Source organism: Chelonus insularis, unplaced genomic scaffold (assembly GCF_013357705.1).
Source record: "Chelonus insularis isolate UGA/USDA-ARS -01 unplaced genomic scaffold, ASM1335770v1 contig_17_pilon, whole genome shotgun sequence".
Classification (NCBI taxonomy): domain Eukaryota; kingdom Metazoa; phylum Arthropoda; class Insecta; order Hymenoptera; family Braconidae; genus Chelonus; species Chelonus insularis.
This window is the reverse complement of record NW_023276415.1, coordinates 820,088-843,336: the sequence shown is the minus strand read 5'-3', so window position 1 is coordinate 843,336 and position 23,249 is coordinate 820,088. Positions and strand designations below refer to the sequence as shown.

At 31.5% G+C, this 23,249-nt stretch overlaps 1 protein-coding gene across 10 annotated transcripts in view; it reads left to right on the top strand.

Annotated features, from left to right (window-relative positions):
* Positions 1-23,249, top strand: part of LOC118064357 (patj homolog) — a 349,897-nt gene that overhangs the window by 253,092 nt on the left and 73,556 nt on the right. The gene's annotated exons all lie outside the window — the stretch shown is intronic.

Below are 23,249 nucleotides of genomic sequence, written 5' to 3'. Positions count from 1 at the left end.
ACTTACGAGAAAGTCAACGCCTTTTATTACAATCAATTCGGTGAATTAATTGTCCGGTGCGACATAACATATTTATAGAGGATTGGGGAATATTTATAGTTTGGAATGTTGCTAAAACTAATTGGATTACTTTTATAGGATCTCTTCGCATTTTTCAAATGTAAAAGTCGAAAATAATGTAGAGAATAATCCTAAAATTAACATAAGACTTATATCAAGAATCTTTAAAAATTTTTTATACGTAAAACGTTTACTTATCCCTCGTCAGTCATTTTATTTAAAATTTTATTTATTGTATTATAAATTTATCTAATTTGTAGAAATCATATTGAATGTTGTGTGTATATGAATAAATATCAGAGAATGGTTCTCTTTTTTTGTGAGACAGTTTGCACATTATCATGTGTCACACATTGACGCCTTTGAAGAGCAAAATTACATAAAATTATTTATAATAAATGATTATTTATTATAAAAGCAGTTTTATGTCAGAACAGAAAGAAATTATAAGAAAAAAAATGACATGTGTTCTTTGTCATTTGTCGACTCGTCTTTTTCAGGGACAGGATGCCCTCCTTAACATAACCACATTTCGGCATAGTTCGACAGCTTTACATCAATTCAGTTAATATGTTTCAGAAGACTCAATGAATATCAATCTACCTCGGAAATGATGGACAATAAATACTAATACACTTTCAACAGTTGCAATTGATCAATATTCACAATGCGACAATATTGACGTTTTCTCTACGTCACCATCTCTATAACTTATCTTAAAGATGTCAACTCCGAAGAGAAAAAATAAGTTTCAAAGTTTATTTTTCAAAAAATCAAAAAAATCTTAAACAAACTTTACAAATTAATAGTTTAAGTTGATGTTTTCAATATATTGGAAATTTCTAGCATAAAAAAGAAAGTAACACGGCATGGCAAGAATTGATTAATAGAAGAAAGAAAATCTATTTTCAACATGTTTTGTAACGTTATTTTTTTGCCCCCTAAAGGAGGTACTCCATAACGCACCTTCCTTCAGGTGGGAATCCTGATTAGAACCATCCCAGGGAGATTACTACTACTTTATCTAGGGCGTCAAGTTATTCTTATTCACTTGAATTACTAAACTGGTATATCTTAAAACTAATACCAACTTAAATCTAAGTTCAATATCTCAAAACTTACCAACTAACTAAAAATCCATAAAATACTCAACAATCTCAGTACTTAAAACTAGACCTCAAACTTATATCTGAATTAAATAAGATCGTTATATAAAAAATATCAGTGCTCTGCAGTGGTCTGGGTGCGACTCGAAAGGTCCACGCAATCAACTTCCCAGTGAAAATTTAGAGTCTATTATGAGATTAAATTTCTATTCATTTAAAAGAAAATAAAGATAAACTCCAATACCTTGCATACAACCCGCTCCCTAATATTTGTAACAAATTTAATTGTAATAAACAAAAAAAGTGAGTTTCTATTCATCTCATACAATCGGTAACTTTTTTTAGTGAACATAAAAATTACGCGTTGGAAAAATTCAAATATATTGCATGGATTTCTTTTTTATTGTTTATAACAATAAAAAGTTTTTATCCAATTATCACCATGATCAATGATCATTTGTAAGTAACAATGTTCAATTATTATGAACACAAATTCATATTATTAACAATTATTAGTAACTATTATAGCGTCTTTGATGCTATATTCTAAATCTTAACACAAGTTTAAAATTCTTTCATTACTGATTTTGTTTTTTTAAATTTTGCTTTCGATGAAATATTGTCATTATATTTTCATACAGGTATTCTAATCATTCAATATTTATATTTTTTGAAAGATCTTGAAATTTTATCTAAAAATCGTATCATTTATAAATTGCAAAATTCAGATCGTTTTCCATTTTTGCTAATTTTTTTGTTCTGCAAAAAAAAATGGCTGAGCCTATTTTGCTAAAAATCTTATCAGGTCTAAGTTGCGTAATTCCACGTCGAATGCAATTGGTCCCACATCGATAAGAATTTTTGTTCTCGAGATAATCGACCAGGAAAATTCCGAATGAACGTACGCACATACGTACTTACTTACTTACACACACACGCACGGACGTCCACTGGAAAACGATCGTACTCGACTCGGGGGACCTTAAAACGTGGAGATATGTCAAGCGCAAAATATGAGATTCGCAAAATCGGACCCATTACTATTAATTTTCACTAGGAAGTTGAAAATCAAGATTCTCCTGAATTGGGCATGTCCTGGCAAATCATTATTATAAATCTCTTCATCAAATAATCAATTAACGCAACTACAATTTTCAAACGGAACCAATAACACTCGAACATGTCACAAAAATTCCGGGGCTCAAATGAACCTTACATAGCTAACTGAACAGTACTTTTTCAGCAAAATGTTACTCAACGAATCATTAATATAAAATCCTAAACTCAAAAACGCAACATCTTAATTTCTAACAAATAAACAAATCTTTAAATCAAATTAATTAAACTAGATCATAATCCTCTTTATCAAAATCCACAATTAAACTTTAATTAACGAGTACGAGAGCAGACTAAGCCTCACAAATTTTCTTTTATACCACAAAGTATTTCCAACTAACTAAAAATTCACGTTTTAACCCATTACAAATTCTTAATAACTTACAACTCCTGCAAAGAGCTTTCGATATCTTAGCTTTTGTTAAAGGTCGTCCCGGTCTTCCTTCTATTTGAATTGAAGATTCTTTCTGATCTTTATTCTTCGTACTGGACTCTTCTCTGCTTTTCTCCCTGAACAAATTGGTAACCCTTGACTGTCCATGAGCTCAGCTTACAATCGATTCTTCATAGGCACAGCCTGTCATCTACTCGCCATGGACATAAGCTTGCCACCCACTCTTCATGAACTTAGCGCACCATCGACTCACTTCCAAAAACTACTTTCCAAAATTTCTTAACTCTTAATTTATTCATTCTTTTGATTCTCTTCTCTCTCCAATCAAAAATATTTTCGAATTGTTGATTCATATTTCTTATTAATGGCTATCTTCACATGACTTCTCCCAGATTTTCATATGGAAAGGTCAGTTAAAATTAATATGCACCAATACTCGATCCTAATTCTAAAACTTAATCTCTAAACTCAAAACCTTAATCCTACGACCTTTTCCACACTTCCATCTTTTCCTTGAAGTCCCATTTTACTGCCCACAACCTCATAACTCCAACCCTTAGGGCTAGGACGACTGCCAGCATGGGAAAACTGCAAGGTGACGCGTTGCCTTTAGTCCTTTACTCCATTACAGTCTCCCAAGGAAAAAAAATTACTATCAACGAGGACCTGTAAAAATATGTACAGTCGGACTATAAAAGTCAATATGATTGCTCAAGTGAGCTTCAACTAACTGAATTTTCTTTTTTAATTATTGCTGGAACACACTAAATTGGCCGTTATTAGCCTCAAAAATTCAACAAAATAATTCTGGAGTCGACAATGGGACTTTAAAAAAAATAACATCACAGTATATAAGTAAATTATCTATTAAGAGAGAACATTACAAAAATTGGGACAATTATTTAAAGATAATTTAAAAAGTATTTTCTTACAGTATCTATAAAAATAAAAAAAAAATGACTTAATTTTATAGATGACATGGCATTTCATTTGATTTCAAACCTTTCTGCTGTTTTAAAATTCTTTCATCTGATTATTTAATAATGAGAATTTTCATTTTTTGCAGAGTCAATTGCGACGTGTGCATGGCGCGAAGTTTTATTGACATCTGATGATGGCAGTTTTGGTCGGATTTCAATTATTTTTGTAATTTTATTCATTCATAGATATAAGTAACTTCAACGTATTAGTACAAGTCCGTATAAAGAATTGTTGTAAATTGTACGAAAAAAATTATTTATAATACTTTCCAGATATTATTGAATGTTGTACTTCTATCGTATTAAAATTAATTTATAAATATAATTTTATAGAACTTTGTGTAATTATTAAATATTTTTTTATACATAATTAATTTTTCTTGACTAAAGCAAAGTGAATTTAAGCACGAGCTCTCGAGAAATAATTACCTTAATTTATCCGGTAATGTAAGATCCTACCAAAACTACCATCATTGAATAGATCCTGTATTCAATTGTTAATAACAAATATAATTGTTAAAAATAAAGGGTATTTTTTCATACTCATGTAATAGAGTTAGAAACTCGTTTCCAGGAAGAAAAACAGTTTCTCGTCGAAAAAACTCGAATTGGTAGCATAGATCTCTTATTCAATTATTATAAAAAAATCGAATTTGTTTATCTCTATTTCACGTTGTCAGTAATTCTTTTGCTGCAAAAGAAAAAATGTGATATTGAAAAAAATCACATTCATAGCATAGATCGATCTCTTTAATTTTTTTTAACGAATTTTATTGTTATAAACAAAGAGAGTTCGTTTCTATTTGGGCAACGTGGTGAGTAACTTTTTTTAGCGAAAGGAAAAATTTCTCATTGAAAAAACTCAAAGATGTTACATAGATTTCGTTTCCGATTTTTTATAAAAAATCCAATTGTTATAAACAGAAAGAGTTCGTTTCTATTCATTTTACGTTGTTGGTAACTTCAGCGAAAGAAAACATTTCATGTTGCAAGAAATCTAATCGTTAGCATGGATCGCTTTTTTGATTGTTTATAACAAATTATGTCATTATGAACAAAGAGCGTTCGTTTCTATTTATTTTACACGGTTAGTAACCTTTTTCAGTAAACGAAAAAATTTATCGTTGAAAGAAATTGGATATGTTGCATAAACCCCGTTTTCATTTGTTCATAACAAATTTAATTCTTATAGGTAGTTGACATAAACAGATTTTTACTATTGATCAATTAAAGCCGTTAATCAGAACGCTGCAATCATAACTCAAATCTATTGTTACAATTTATTTTATTGTCATCTTCTCATTTGAATCTTTAAAATATTTCCCGCATTTTGTGCCGATGCCTCAGCGTCACCCGGTGGCAAAATAAAACACAGGACGTAATAAAACTCAATATAAAAGAAAATCATTCCCGCGGTCGGCAATTGCTCATTGAAAATAAACATTAATCACGCCGAGTGTACCATTTAGGACGAAACCTCTAATACCGACAATTTCACATCTTCAACAGTTTTATAAATATTAAACGCTAGATAAAAGATAAACATGTATTACAGATTGCAGTCAGTGAGTGCCAACCTGAAAAAACGCGAAATGTCCAACTTAACTTAAAGTAATAAAATGAAAACAAAAAATCTATTCCAAATAAAGTTTAATTTATTGCATGCAATGCTAACGTATCGCTCTGTCTTCCTCACAGCAGTATCGTACGCCAAGGGTGTTCAATATTTTCACCAGTTTTAATTTTACCAACTTTTATGGTAGGTCCACACGATACCAACTTCACACAGACTCCTATAGAACTTTGTCTGCGCAACAAATCAGTACAAACAAAAGTCGGTATGATGGAAAAGTCTGAGTTAAAAAGTCTGAGCACGGAAGTTGGAAGTATGCAGGTATATCGGCGTATTCTTAAAAATCAAAAATTAATAAATCAACAAATGAGCTAATCCGCAAAATAACGAATATACGGTTCCTTCACTTGCATAAAATTACTTGAGTATACTCAAGTTGTAATATACCATCATTAAAAACTTGTTAGGCATCAAAGCATAAAGATTGATTAAAATTACAATATTGATTAAATGATATGTTTTAACGGCAAGTAAGATCTTCCATAGAGTATATTACTATTATAATTTGTTAGTAACACATGAAAATGTTTGTCATAAATATAGGGTAAGGTTGCTTAATTCATACCCTAGCAATATCACGTCGGACTCTTATAAATTTCACCATCTAGATCAGGCACGCGCAACGTTTTTTAAGTCAAAGTACTTTTTAATATTAAGAGGACTAGTACAATGAGGTCTACAATGAAAATTATATTAAGTAATCCAGGTACCAAGTAACAGTTACTCTGAGGAATACCACTTGTTCATGCTTGATCTAGATAAAATCTAGTGATTTCTATCAAACAACTGCAACAACAAAAATTTTTCTTTTCTTTGGCGACATGATGGCTAGACAGCAAGATTATTTTACAACCTCATACCCTTCATGTCTGAAATGTACAGTCTTTTTACTCCAGAGTGTATAATACTCTAATAAGGCATATGCAAAGTCAGTTTGGACCATGAACTTTTCAAAACTCAGCACCAACTTGAACTTACTAATTAGCGAATATACGCGGTTTTTTCGTGATTTTCGCTGGTTTATTTCTTAAAGAGTGGTTGTATGCTTACAGATGTAGAAAATTCATCTGTTTAGATTTAAACACTTTATTATCTGAACACGTTGTGAGTGTTTGTTTTAAAAGTAATAAATTATTTAAGAAATAATACATTTCTGAACACCTTAATCGGAACTGCAAACAAATGTTTTTCTTAAAAACTTCTCAACTATGTGCAGGTAAAAGTAATAAATGTATTAAAATTAGAAAAACCCGTATTTCATATCTACTCTCTTACTATCCACTTGTAATTCCTAATTCTACGATGGGAAATTTTAACGAGTAAACATTTAAATGTTTTTTAAAGATTACATTTGCCCTCACTATAATCTCTGAGTACAGAGCATGCATTTTTAAGAAAAAATTTGTCAGTCTTCTCTGAAAATTCATGGTTAATACATCTTCAACGTTTCAAAATATTACTTTTGGTTTTTTTTTCTGTATAAAATTAAATTGTTAGTGACATTTGATTATTTAAAAATGCGTGATTTACGAAAATATCCTCCGAAGTTTGTCATTGATTTCATTGAATTATATAAAAGTTTGCCATCGACGTGGAAAGTTAAATCAAAAGAATACTCAAATCGCGAGAAAAAGGTCAATGATTATAATATTGTAATTGATAAATTAAAAGAAGTTGAGCCAAATGCTGATCGTAAATTAGTCGTTAAAAGGATCAACAGCATGAGAAGTGTGTATCGGCGTGAGTTGAAAAAATATAAAAAATTGAAATCAGGAATGAGTACTGAAGAAGTTGCTACTCTATCATTGTGGAACTTCGATCTGCTACGCTTTTAAGAAGATCAAGAGCTCCCACGACAATCAACTTCAACGATTAAGATAAACGAAAATATTGAGGTAAGAAATTAAATAACTACAATGAATTATTATTATTATTATTTACTTATTATTCTTCTTAACAAAACAATCTATAGTTTTATTTACATAACTATTCTGAACTTTTCAACATTTTTTAATTTTAATTATTCAATTGATCCCATTGCCATGAAACTGCACCTTCATGGTTGAAGTACTCTTTGAATTCATTTTGAATTTGTTTCGCCATATTCACATATTGGTTCGCATTTATATTATTTTCATTGATATGTAATGATCCATTATTATTGTCTACTGATGACAAAGTACTCCTGCTATTTGCTAAACTAGAACTTATATAGTTATTTGATTTTTTTCTCAAAAAATTATGGAGATAACACGTTGTATGTATAACAACATCAATATGTTCTAATTTCAAGTTCATTTCCGTTTCATATATGCTGAATCTATTTATCAAGGTTCTACTAAAATACATTTTCTACTACACGCTTTCCCCTTGAAAGTCGATAATTATATATTCTTTCATCTTCGTCCAGTTCTTTGTGGATATATGGCTTAATAAAATCAGGGCGAAAAAAAATGCATCATCTCCAATAAATACATAATTTAATTTTGTATTTGATAAACATTCTGGTGGTTGGATCTTTAATTGATTTCCTTTCAATTTTGTATAAAAACTAGTTTGATCGATGACTCCTCCATTAGACACTCGACCATTAATCCCAGCATCGACGAAAATAAATTCATAATTTGCGTTAACCACGGCAAATAGAACAACACTAAAATATCCTTTATAATTATAGAAAAATGAGCCACTTTTTTTTGGTTGTTGAATCCGGACATGCTTTCTATCGGCAGCTCTGAGACAATGGGGAAATTGCCATCTTTTTTCAAAATCATTTGCTATTTTTCTCCAGTCATCCTCATTTTGTGGAACTAAAACAAGCATGTTAATTGTTAATTACTTTGATTTCAATATATTACTTTTATTATTATTGTTATCATTGTTAACGTTATCATCATTTTTGCAGCTTAACGTATATAATGATGCCATTACAAACGAGGCAACCATCTCAGAGGGCAATCAACAGTGTATGCCTCCACCATCTCCAGCACATTCGCCATCAATTTCCCAATCTTCGGTCATTGCATCAACACCATCAACAATACCATCAATACCGTCAACATCGTTATCATCACCATCGGTTATTGAAGCTACTCAGAAGAGTTCTGAACGTCGAGGATTGAAAAGAGTGTCTTCAAAGAATGATGCAGTTCTCGCAAAGATTGCAAAAGAGCTAGAAAGACTCCTGAAATGGATCGTTTTGACCATTTGTCATTATCGTGGTCAGGAATATTAAAAAACATTTCTAAAGACCAAGCAATATATGCCGAGAAACTCATAAACGATGTGATATTTGAGGCACAATTAAATAATTTCTCACTATAGCCTGTTTCAAGCTAATAGTTATGAAAATCAACGATCAACGCAACATTTTCATCCACCAATCCATCAGCAGCACTATCCAGTCTAGAACCATCCATATTCAGGTTTCCAACACCAAGCCTATTCATCTCAACATTTCCAACATCAACCTTATTTACAAGTATGTAGTCAATATCAGCAGCCACCAGTCTAACAACAACAATATCAAAGTCATCATCAGAGTGAACAACTAAGTTATGAACACTCTCAGCAGCAAGAGATGCAACAAGAGAATTGTGAATAATTAATAATTTTAAAGATTAATGATTTACATCTATTTATAGTTTACTTTTCGTTTTATCGATTATAAAATATATATATCAATTATGGTCTTTTATTAAGCTTATTATACTTTTATTTTCAACAACAAGTTATTATATATGTATGAACAGATAACAAAAAAAAGGAAAAAAAAGTTGAACTTACCTTCAAGTAATCTTTTAACACATAAATGATTGCTACACACGTCTGTGGAATTATCAAACTGAGTGCTTGTTTTGATATTCCGGTGCTATATTTTAGATCTACATATGATCTTCCAGTAGCTAAAAATCGTAACGTCGTAGACAATCTTCCGTACGGTGTAATAGCTCTTCGCATCGTCGTGTCTTGCTTCCGTATATATGGTTTAACTAAATTTAATAGTTCAGTAAACACATACGTAAATAATTTCTAAAATCACTACCATCTTCACAAGCAAGATCATTTGTTAAATTTATGTGAGAATACTTGGATCGGTGTAACATCCAATTTTTACACTAAACCGATCTTTTTTTCTTTTGTTGTTGTTCTTCTTTTTTTTCTTGTTAAATAATGATGGAAGCTGCTGCTACTAATAGAAGTTTACGTCTTCTATAATATAGAAGTTTGTTCATATTTCGCTAGAACTTTACGCACAGAGATTCACTACAATTGTGGTGAGGACAATTTTTGGAAAATCGCAGATTTGAAATAATCTAAGTCTGAACTAATGATAAGTCTGCACATACATTTCGTCATCATATTTGTCATGACAATTTTTACTCAGACTTTAAGTCTGTACAGATATCTGTACAAACAATAGTCTGTATCGTGTGGACCCACCATTAGAGGTCCATAACTTTTTACTTCTTACAGGTAAGGGTGCGAAGATGCGAACTTTTTCATGTAAAAACGTAGCCGCTACAACATTTATTTAAAACATTTTTTCATATTTATTATAGTTCTCGAAAAAAATAAGAACGAACGTGAAAAAATGCGTAAAAGAGCGTTTAAAGGGTGATTTCAACCCTTACCCGGTATCGGAACTCACTTCTTTCGGGGAAACTAATTCTACATCCCCTACAAATATTCTATTAAAATTTCATTCATTTCAAGATTTCCCGATTTAAAATCTTATATAACTGTGGACTATATGTGGCGAATGTAAGCATAATTCGCTTGTATATCGCATAATTTCTGAGTAAATAAAAGGAAATAAGATTGCAGAGAAGAGAAAAATACAAAGTTTCGTGTATAAAAGTGTCTGCTCGTCGCGCGACATGACAGACAGAGAGAGGTGACAAAAAGAGGGAGGGGGCAGAAGTAGGGGGTGACATGGCGCGAGTAACGAGCAGTTACTTTTAATATGACCATGTATTAGAGATTGCAGTTAGTGAGTAACAACTCAAGAAAACGCAAAATGTCCAATTTTCACCTATAAATAAAAATGGCTGAATGTTTTTCAGGAAACTTTCAACTTTTAATCTTTGAAGTTGAATATCTTTTTAATGAACTAATGGAAAATTATTATCCGTACAACACATGAAAGTTCATAGCTGATTGATATGGCGAATGTAAGCATAATTCGCTTGTATCCCACAAAATTTTCGAGTAAATAAAAAAAAAGGAAAGGGCATGACATAGCGCGAATAACGAACAGTTATTCTTGATGGAAAAAGTTCGAATTCTATTATTACATTGATTTTAGATCCGTTGTAAAATTTTAATTGTTAAAAACAGAAAAAAAATCGTTATAATTTTTGTTACATAGCCAGTAACTTCTTTTCTAAAAAAAACTCACCCGTAAAAATTATGTTTCTTACGCGGATTTCATTTTCAAAGGTATGTAACGAATTTAATTCTCATAAACAAAAAAAAGTTGTTTCTATTCATATAGCGTTGTTAGCAATTCTCTTACAGTACAAACAAGAATATCAGCTCTTCATGTCCGTAATGTTTTATCAAAATTAGTTTAGCTATTACCAAGGTTAACTCGGACAGACAGAGAAATATTCTAGAAATCGTCATTCACATTTCAATAGCATGTGAATATATGTGATTATAATCCTCTGAACTTAGTTTAGGGCAGAACAAGATAAAGTACCCAGGGGTAGTTAGGTACCTGGCGGTCTCGTTCGGCAGATACCTTAACATTTCCAAACATATTTATAAACGACGGGCGGAAGCGGAAAAGTTATTCCATAAGATGAGACGTCTTTCGCGAATGCGTTGGGGAGTTAGTTATCACACTTGTCTAACTATATATAGGGGGTGCTTCTGGCTGGTGATTGTTTATGCGTCACCGGCATGGAGCGATTCATGTATCGCTAAAGATTAGCTGACGCTTGCGGCCGCGCAGGGGGGCATCTTGGGAGTTGTCGCACCCGCTCGTGCATCTACCCCGAGGGACGGCCTCTGTGTGGCGGTAGGCGTCCCGCCTATACGCATAGCGATCGCTAATCTAAAGACAGAATTTCTTACTTTATCCATATAGATTTGTTATTAAAAATTTATTAAACAATTTTTCAGCAAAAAAACTTATTAATCTCATTTTTTATAATATTTCCTGATCTAAAAGAGTAGTTTCCATGTTTTTCATTGATCCCTGTACCGTATTTTAAAGAAGAAAAAAATAATTATTTTCATAAGTATAATTATAACAGCATAACAATGCTATAGCTATAGCTATAACGTTTCTGAACATATCGATAAATTATTCACAGCTGTTAATAGCAAGAATAATTTTAAAAAACAAAAAATGCAAGTAATCTGTGTCCAGTAAGAGGATAAATTTCTCGATGAAAAAACTCGAATTGATGGCATAGATCTTTTTTTCTATTATTGTAAACATACCGAATTTGTTTATTCCTGTTCCATACTTTTAGTTATTCTTTTTTAGCTAAAGAAAAAATTTTATTTCATAAAAATCAAACTGATAACATAGATCTCATTTTTTTAATTTTTCAACAAATTTTATCGTTATTTACGAAGAGAGAGCGCTTTAATTTCTGCTACGTGGTAAGTAACTAAGAATTCCCGTTAAAAATACTAAAATACAGTGTTTAGATTCACTTCTTTGATCACTGACAACAAATTCAATTGTTATAAACACAAGGAGTTTGTCGCTATTTATTTTAGATTTTTAGTAACTTTTATTTCGGCAGAAGAAAACATTTTTTGTTGAAAGAAATCTGATATAGAAAAAATTATATCATTATAAACAATGAGTGTTCATTTCTATTTATTTCATATGGTTATTATTTTTTTTAGTTAGAAACAATATTCACCGTTAAAAGAAATCGAATATGTTGCAAAAATTCCATTTTCATTTGTTCATTAAAAAAAAAACACATCAGTTGAGCTTAATAAACGTTTTATTGTAAAAATAAATTAGTTGTTATGTTTACAAGTTTTTAATGATGGTAAAACTCAGCATAATAATCTTGAGAAAAATTACCAGCTGCCTTTCCTTCTTATCTTTTCCACTTTAAAAAACGCATGCATATTAGTTTATTCCGTTTAAAACTGTCTTAGCGAAACTATTCTTGTCTTCAACAAAAGTACAGTTATAAAATTCAGCGAAAGTCTCTAATCTGTCCATGGTAAATTCTGACATTTCTCTTTATTAATTCGAAATCTTATGGCCTCCAGACAGTCAACAGTCTGTTTCGAATTTTCTCAAACATCTTCCTCTTGATGCTCCGAGAATAAGAAAATCATCTAAAGAAACTACAGACCAGTATTCACGAGCTCTGTAATGAGGGACAATTGATTTAAGATACTCCGTAAACATGTGAAGTTATAATCTCAATCAAAAAAGTCAACATTGAAACTCATATAATTCACCGGCAAATGTAAACATTAGGTATTGTCCATTCAACCATGTTAAATGACTAAAATGTATCTTTTGAATCAATGAATGTCATAAAGTTAACTTTCAGTAAAATCTGTTTCACCGTCTTTTCATTTCTTTAGTTTAAAATGATCCGTTTTAACAAATTCATCTCAATATTTCAAATTGAAAATCAACACATGCGTTTAATGGGGTTTAGGAACTAAAAATACCTCAGAACAAAATTGATCTTGACACCATTTAATTAGCTCAGTAATTCATTTGATTATTACCTTTTGAATCGAATACTTAATTAACGATTTCTCTTACACTGACCATCAAAGTTCTTCTGTAACTATGCAGAAAATGGTATTTTGTACCCCGAAATCCAACTCAGAGTAGCGGGATCAGATGTTATCTTTTTCCAGTTATTTACTAACAGTAATAATCGTTCACCAATCTTACTTTTAATCTTTCTCCTTCACCTGCTTTTATACTTTTTAAGATTAAGCTTTGACGAATCATAGTTCTACCTTCTTGTAAATCTGATAACAATCTCGATGCCCTACTGAGATTGTCGTAATTCTCTTTATCAACTGCACTACCTTTGAACAATACATCCAGTGATTTGTCAATTTTACAATAGCTGCTGAGATTTTCACCTGTTTCTTTTCAATTCTTACATCAAGTTAAATTATGTAGCCTCATTAGCTGCTTTAACCTCTTAATTCAACATAAGTAGATCGATTGCAATACAATTTTTCGAAGGAGGAAATTTATGAATTCACAATCATCAAATGTTTCGTTTACCTGTTCAACTAGTAAGTAGTAAAAGTTAACCTTAATAAGGTTATACATTTTTTGCTATTCACTGGGTCTACTTGTTAATATAGTGTTGGTTGAGGTACTGGTCTTATCTCTAGTACCATAAAAGAAAAGATGATGCAAGTTATATTTCAAGAATATTTTATTATGATCAAGTTCGCTAACAAGGAGACCTTGCGAGGTGGTCACCGTCGATTTAGCTGAGGCTTCTATATAATAATCTAAATTTTTTTAGCAACGATTTTTTTTCTTCCTTTAGAAGACCTTTTTTGACAACTTCCTCCCATCTGACAGCAAAATCTTTATGGATAAGGACTGCTAAATTATTATTATTATTATTATTATTATTATTATTATTCATCTTTAATACTGTAGTCTATATTTTTGCATCTTGCATTCACTCGTTGGAAAATTTTGAGACTGCGATCGATGCTCGAAAAAGAATATTATTAAATTACAATTACCGACTCATAATCAACTCTCATCCTTGCGATACATTAATCTTCTCCGTTATCCATGGTTTAAAATTAGTGATACAGTTATTGAACCAGATGAATTTGAAAATCTAGTCGATAATAATAATAATAATAATAATAAATTATTGTGTCGAAATCTGTGTTGAGAATGACACGTACCCCTTAGGTTTCTAAAATGTCCTCATCTGAGATTAAATCTTGATCATTTGCAATGTTAGTCACCTTTTCGCCTTTAGCAATCATGACATTTAGACTTTCTCTCAGCTGAGGTCCATTTTCTCTATCAAGCATGATCTCTTAATCTTTATTACCAATCTTATCGTGAGAAACCAAATTTTTACTGTTCGGTTCATTAACAGCTATGTTCGGATTATATCTATTATCATCTATCGAATCGCAGCTTCTGTCGCTACTACTTGATCTGTCTCGATCACGATTGTGTTTCTTTCGTTTGTCTTGGCGTCGTTCAGAACTAAAAAACAAAATAAACAGTTGATCAATATACAAGGAAACCTCGCGAGGTGGTCACCGTCGATTCAGCTGAGGCTTCTATATAATAATCTACGTCGAAAATGATGAACCACGTATTTTTTTTTCTGCGGAAAAACGTTTTGAAGAGGTGAAAATCACCCCTTACTTACAGATATACTTTTTTTTTATTAAAAATAAAAAAAAATCAATAACTCTACAACTACTATTTATTTTTCAATGAGACGAACTTCAATCGAAAGATCATAAAAAATTACGGAATACATGTCTTTGCAATTTTCAAAATAACAATATCGACAGTAAACGCAATCGCAATTCTAAAATTTTTAATTTTTATTGATTAATCATTTATCGTCACAATAATCACCGAATAAAATACGTCGTAATTAGAGACTGAGTAGTTTATGATTAATCAAAATATCATTTTTTTGTTATCGTCATGTAGGCAAACATAGATATAATTTTTATCACAGTCACTGATAAACTATTTTTGAGGAAAATTATTTCTGTAATTGTAATATAAGGATCATTCGATGCTAGCATTTCGAACGAGTGTGACATATTTTAATCATTTAAAAAAATGTAACATCATTTTTTCGGATTCATCTTTAATACTGTAGTGAATGGATATTTTTGCATCTTGCATTCATCTTCATTTTGGTTAATAGTCATTATTTTGAATGTGTATAAAATCGAAAAAGCATAAAAAATTACGAAATACTTGTCTTTGCAATTTTTAAAATAACATCGAAATCAATGCCAAAAAAAATATTCCCTTTTTTTCTAGATTTGTATCGAAATAAAGAAGATAAATTATTCATTTATTATAAGTATTACATAAATGATAATCATTGTAAAAATGTTCAAGACACAATAATTTATTATTATTATTATTATTATCGACTAGATTTTCAAATTCATCTGGTTCAATAACTGTATCACTACTTTTAAACCATGGATAACGGAGAAGATTAATGTATCGCAAGGATGAGAGTTGATTATGAGTCGGTAATTGTAATTTAATAATATTCTTTTTCGAGCATCGATCGCAGTCTCAAAATTTTCCAACGAGTGAATGCAAGATGCAAAAATATAGACTACAGTATTAAAGATGAATAATAATAATAATAATAATAATAATAATAATTTAGCAGTCCTTATCCATAAAGATTTTGCTGTCAGATGGGAGGAAGTTGTCAAAAAAGGTCTTCTAAAGGAAGAAAAAAAATCGTTGCTAAAAAAATTTAGATTATTATATAGAAGCCTCAGCTAAATCGACGGTGACCACCTCGCAAGGTCTCCTTGTTAGCGAACTTGATCATAATAAAATATTCTTGAAATATAACTTGCATCATCTTTTCTTTTATGGTACTAGAGATAAGACCAGTACCTCAACCAACACTATATTAACAAGTAGACCCAGTGAATAGCAAAAAATGTATAACCTTATTAAGGTTAACTTTTACTACTTACTAGTTGAACAGGTAAACGAAACATTTGATGATTGTGAATTCATAAATTTCCTCCTTCGAAAAATTGTATTGCAATCGATCTACTTATGTTGAATTAAGAGGTTAAAGCAGCTAATGAGGCTACATAATTTAACTTGATGTAAGAATTGAAAAGAAACAGGTGAAAATCTCAGCAGCTATTGTAAAATTGACAAATCACTGGATGTATTGTTCAAAGGTAGTGCAGTTGATAAAGAGAATTACGACAATCTCAGTAGGGCATCGAGATTGTTATCAGATTTACAAGAAGGTAGAACTATGATTCGTCAAAGCTTAATCTTAAAAAGTATAAAAGCAGGTGAAGGAGAAAGATTAAAAGTAAGATTGGTGAACGATTATTACTGTTAGTAAATAACTGGAAAAAGATAACATCTGATCCCGCTACTCTGAGTTGGATTTCGGGGTACAAAATACCATTTTCTGCATAGTTACAGAAGAACTTTGATGGTCAGTGTAAGAGAAATCGTTAATTAAGTATTCGATTCAAAAGGTAATAATCAAATGAATTACTGAGCTAATTAAATGGTGTCAAGATCAATTTTGTTCTGAGGTATTTTTAGTTCCTAAACCCCATTAAACGCATGTGTTGATTTTCAATTTGAAATATTGAGATGAATTTGTTAAAACGGATCATTTTAAACTAAAGAAATGAAAAGACGGTGAAACAGATTTTACTGAAAGTTAACTTTATGACATTCATTGATTCAAAAGATACATTTTAGTCATTTAACATGGTTGAATGGACAATACCTAATGTTTACATTTGCCGGTGAATTATATGAGTTTCAATGTTGACTTTTTTGATTGAGATTATAACTTCACATGTTTACGGAGTATCTTAAATCAATTGTCCCTCATTACAGAGCTCGTGAATACTGGTCTGTAGTTTCTTTAGATGATTTTCTTATTCTCGGAGCATCAAGAGGAAGATGTTTGAGAAAATTCGAAACAGACGGTTGAATACAAAATACCATTTTTTGCATAGTTACAGAAGAACTTTGATGGTCAGTGTAAGAGAAATCGTTAATTAAGTATTCGATTCAATGTAGCGTTCTTCTGAGTCCTTTGATGGCCACCATTCATGCCGATTAGCCTAACTTTGAGGTTACCGTATACTTATTAATCTTCGATGAATAATTCCATTTTCACTTCTTATTTAAACCTTTCTCCAATTGCTTTGGTGGTTTATACAAATCTTCTGTGCTATCTCCACTACTCGAATCAGCCACTCCATAATGTTTTCTATCCATCATAGTCAGAATAGAAATTCTCTATGTATGGTTGGATTAGCATAATATCTTTTTTCAGTTATAATTCATTTTTTTAAAGAACACTTGTGTATCGAACTTCTCTTAGAACAGATAGTACAGTAACGTTGAATTTTGTATAAGATGATCTATGAACGATTCTAAGTTAAAATTATAATGATTAAATAGTTTTTCCAATGACACAAATAATAAACCACTAGGCAATTAACGAGATATTTTCAAATCCAGTGCCGCTTACGTATACTCAGTCTCTCACCAAAACATCAGTCCAAATCGGGAATTATTTTTTATCTATCCTTTTCAATGCCCTTAATTGCAGATATGTTTCGATCTTTATAATAGTTTTCAGAGTAAGAAATGAGTAAGAATTTTTAGAAAATACAGACATAGATTGTTATTGGTCATTGGATATAATTTATAATTACATTACTTCTTGAAGCTCACTAAAACCGTTAATTATTTAAGTTTTTGTTAATTTTTTCCTTAAAAAAAATTAGATCTCAATCCTATTTTGATGAAAAACAGTGTAATTTACGTACTGTATCTAATTATAAGATGGATCTCAAAAATAAAAATTAAATAAAAACCGGTATGTTATAGTAAGAAAGAATATTAAAAAGTGAAGGTGAAACATTACTGTCGATGTTGTTCATGATGGATTAAAGGGCTATTGTAGAGATGATTTGAGTTTGATTCTTCATGATTTCATCAAGCAGAATTTTTTTGCCCTCGAAACCATGAATTAATTCACAACACGTTGTAACTATAGTTTGGTAAGAAATAGACCATCAAAATTCTCCGTTAGTTATCGTTGTAACTATAATTGTCCTTCACACCTCTACTTCAAGATCAATCACGTAGTAGCCTACTACACAGAGAGTAAACCGTCCCTAAAAAAGCTCCTGTGCAGTATACCCTTATCAGGATTTCTTCTTATCAGGACCCTTCTTCGGATTTTAATACTGAGAAACATATGTTATATATTCAAATCTGAATGTTTCCTAGTTGTCTTTCTGTTTTCTTCCAATACCAATTAATGATTCTTTGGACTTCTATAATTCTACGTCTAACGATTGGATCCCCAAGACAGTGAATTTCTCGCTGCCGAACGCTTTCCATGTTTGCGTAACTACCGTTTTGAATTTCTACAAGTCCTTCCGCGGAACAAGAATGTTGGGGTAGACCTCAGTAGATATATAAGGAGAGTTCTAGATCCACCTGCAATCCCGGCCGAAGTGAAAGGTGGGTTCTGATCCGCACTAATTACCGACCGCGGTAACTTCTGGCGGTAAGTTATCGACTTACCGACCGCGATAAATTATCGGCACCGATTTTTACCGATCCTGATTAGTGATGAATTATCTTTAGTGATAATACTGACCCCGATTAAGGCTGGGCTGAAGTCAGAAAGTTTCCCGGAGTTGACTTTACGCCCTCGTGTTGTGCGGCAAAAGACTGAAGCTTAACATCAATTGAAATTGAGTAGGTAACAATGAAATCGTTCGAAAAATGATAATTTGCAGGGATGCACTACAAAAAGGGAGCCTTAGGGCACCAAGAAATTTAAAAATTTTAGAATAATCTGTTCCGAGCAAGACAGAGCACAGAATATATCTATCTATCTCCGTCTTATTTTTCAGAGAAGACTGCGAGTTCGAACAGTTGACGAGCAAGTACATCCCCCACCCTCTGTTACCAAGCCTGAAGCTTATGATATCTAAACGTAAACAAAGCAAATGAAAATATGCTGGCTCTGTAGTCAGAAGATTCGACATTTATTTTACTGAACGGTGTTCGATTCCAATTGCGGCAAAATTGTTTTTTTATTTAAATTGCATGTAATTGCAATTTTATCATGCCAAAAATGAGTTTTAAATTTCAATTTTTATGTAAAATTATTTTTCAATCAATCGATGACAAATGAGACAATATTTGAACAGGGTCATTAACCTTTTTTTGTACAAATACATTGATAATAGCCTTTTTTAACAACTTATTAACAATAAAAAATAGTTTAAACAATCCGCGGCGAGTTCCGACACTTCACCGGCAAGCTCTACCCCCACTCTCTGTGCCCAAGCCTGCAGCTTATAATTTTCAAGCATCTTTAGTATTATCGAAACCATAATAGCTCAGTGGTTAGAGCACCAATCTTTTATTTTGCTGGGCAGGGTTCGATCCCAGTCATAGGCAATTGTTTTTTCTTTTTTTTGCTTAAGTGACTTTATATACTTATAAATTAATTCATATATTTGATTAAATTATTCTTCCAATTAATTACGGAAAACAACTTGTTTTTCTGAAAATAAGCTGAGGGTGAGGAACGAGTTACTATGAATTCTCTTTTTTAGAAAATGTTGTCTTTAAAAGACACTAGGAATTGATTTTGAACTTATACAAACAACCAATTATTGTATTTATATAAAATTTTAATGAAAAAAAAAGGAAAAAAAAAATTGGCTATGACTGGGATCGAACCCTAATCGGTAAAATGAAAGCTTGGTGTTCTACTCACAGAGCTAACACATCATCTCTGTCATTATGTTTATGTTTATAAATTGTATAATGCAGGCTTGAGTACGAAGGGTAGGGATAGAGTTTGCCGGCGAAGTGCCGGAAATCCCCGTGGATGATTTCAACTACTTCTAAATATTTCTAAATTGCTTAAAAAAAAGCTACGTTCATGTAGCTATAGTAAAAAAAGTGTTTATAACCCTGTTCATATGTTTTCCGACTTGGCGTCGATAAATTACATAAATAATTGAGAAAAAAAAATCAAATCGTTGTAAACAATTACTTTTGGCATGTTAATATAATTATAATTACATGCAAATCTAACAAATAAAAGAAAAAAAAAAACTTTATCATGACTGGAATCGAACCCTGCCTAGCAAAATAAAAGACCGATGCTGTAACCACTGAGCTGTTATGGTTTCAGTACGCTTATATATGCTTAAAAATTATAAGCTGCAGGCTTGGGCACAGAGAGTGGGGGTAGAGCTTGCCGGGAAAGTGCCGAAACTCGCCACAGATTGTTTAAACTACTTTTCAATGTTAATAATAATATGATTAACTTGTTAATAACATAACATTGTTAATACATGTAAAGATGTATAAGTTGTTAAACACAGGCTATTATCAATGTATTTATACAAAAAAAAAGTTTATGGCTCTGTTTAAATATTTTCCGACTTAGCGTCAATAAATTTAATGAGTAAAGAGAAAAAAAAATCAAATCGTTATAAAGGAATAATTATGGCATGTCAATATTGTAATTACATGCTAATCTAACGAATAAAGTAGAAAAAAAGTGATTATGACTGGGATCGAACCCTGCCCGGCAAAATAGAACTCTGACGCTCTAACCACATGGCCAGCATAATCTCAATATTGAGTTTATGTGTATTTGTTTTTATACTACATGCTTGGATACGCCGACTTGGAATTGAGCTTCCTTATTAACATTTATACCTAATAAAAATGATGATAATGGATGAATATTTGTTGAAGTTATTTTCAGGTATTATATTAATTAATGTTAAATGAGTATCATCATTTTCATTTATTTTAACTGCAATAGTCATCAAAGTGTAGGGCATTGTAAAGTGATATACTATGTTTACATCACATACATATACTACCTGTACACACACATACACAAATTACTCGCCAAAATACAGGGCACCATCAGTTCTGGATACGGATTGCGCATTTTTTCAATATGAATGACTGAGGTCATTTACGAGCATAATGCTGTCACCTATCGGAATTTTCTCAAATTAATTTTCCGGAGAATATCATCTAGAATACAATATTTCTAATTATTTCTAAATTATTCAATTTTATGCTATAAATTGATTTTTTCGACATTCAGACAGGTGGCAAGGACTGACGCAAACACGAATTTTGGGCGAAAAACGTATAAAAATAGAATAATTAGTGATTTTTCATCTGAATGATGTGGCCGCCATCTTGGAATTTAAGCACGGCAAGTCAATTCATAATTTTTTCATTATTCTTTCTAATTTTTTCAATAAAAATATTCACTTTATACAAAAAATTGTTGTTTACGTCAGTCCGACATTAATTCCTCTGTAATTTGGTACCTAATTTTATAGAAATAATCGTAAATTGGCGAAGAAATTAGAAATATCCCGATCCCATGTATTTGGATAGGGGGAATCAGTCGCCTCTCTGACTTCAGCCCAGCCTTAACGGTAGATTCTCTTCAGCAATGATGCCGATCTCGATTGGCGATAAGTTATTATCAGCCATAATACCGATCTTTGATTGGCTATTATTCTTCTTAATTCGTGCTACTGATTTTTCCAGGAAATTAATGAAAACGATGATTTTTTTTTTGTTTACACAATTTGTTTACAGCAAAAAAAAATTACATGTGATTAATATATCATAATAATGTAATTATAATAATAATATAATATATGAATTTTTATAATATATTATGTTAGTTTTCTCATTTGCGCACTCAAGGATTTATATTCTATTATTCGATCATGTAAAATCAAACAATAGGCTGATGTGTCAGCAGGAAAAGCTTTTGATAATTCGAACTCCAGTCGAACATCAACTGGTCCTGATTTTAAGGATTTATTTTGTTTAGAACAATCGATTACTACAAGTGGTGCTATATCAATAAATTTTCTTTTCGTGAGCAGAGGTTCTGCTTCTTTATCATAATATGTTGTTTAAAATCTTTATACACATCATATAATAAGGCAAATTGATTGTGACTAATGTCAAGATTCATGTTACCATATGGATAGCATTGTGAATTAAGGAAAAGTTTTACATCTCTTAAATCACAATGATCGAAATGACTTGCATCTTTCGTAGCATCATTTTCGCGTGCAGTTTGAAATCCTAGTATAACATAGCGTGGCTTTTCTAGTTGAGTTGATGTTTTTACGAGCCATACATGTTTGGTTGTGTTCGGCAGCATTGGATATTCATATAATTCCCATGATCTGAAACTCACTGGAATCGGTGGGTCTTTTGCAATGTAACTTAACAATTCTACTTTTTTTTTGTCTGCAACAGTGACATAAGGAATGATCCATTCAATTTTTATAAGCGTGATCGTCTCTTCAGTTTCCGCTGTAGCTTGTACAATTGCATTAAGATCGGTATTTAAACGAGTAAGTATCAATTCATTTTTTGCATTGACAATTATGCGATGATAATCTTCAGCAAATCCCGATAGCATATGTAACGGTATCGAAACGTCAAAGTATCCATTATCATTAAATAATCTTTTATTATCAGTTACTTAACCTGCATTATCTAAATGATTTATTTGACCCGGATGAAGAGATCGACATCCCTTCATGAGACTTGTAAGACTAACATTTTTATTCCGATCAATCTTAACACCATTCAATTCATATCGTATTCCTTCAAATAAATAGCATACGGCCATATTAACGGATCTTGATGTTACTGCAACAGCATTTCCGATAGATTTTGTAAATTTCCCCGTAATATGGAGGGAACTTTTGCTTGGCAACAGACATAAATCTTGATGTTGAACTGAGATATGTATCTCATCATTATTATATGTTGTAGATGCATATGGTGGTTGAACATGCACCTCAATGTGTGCAATAGACTCATCGAATGTGACACCTTGGCTTATTACTAATTTTTCTTCTTCCATGGTATAAGACTTGTAAGACAGCACACTTTCACTTTACTTTTGTTGCACCTTTGCGTATTTTTAGTTCCAGACTTTGTAGAAATAATCGATTTTGATAAGTTAATCGTTTGAGTTTGTTTCGATGACTGATGGGATTCAGGCATGATATGTTAGTTCTATAGCTTCTCCCTACTATTGGTTGATAAACAATCCCCCTCACGTGACTGATTTTAAATGTAAGCGTATTGTTACAGTTTCACCACGTAAATTAACCAATCGACCGTCTTGATCAACAATGCGCAG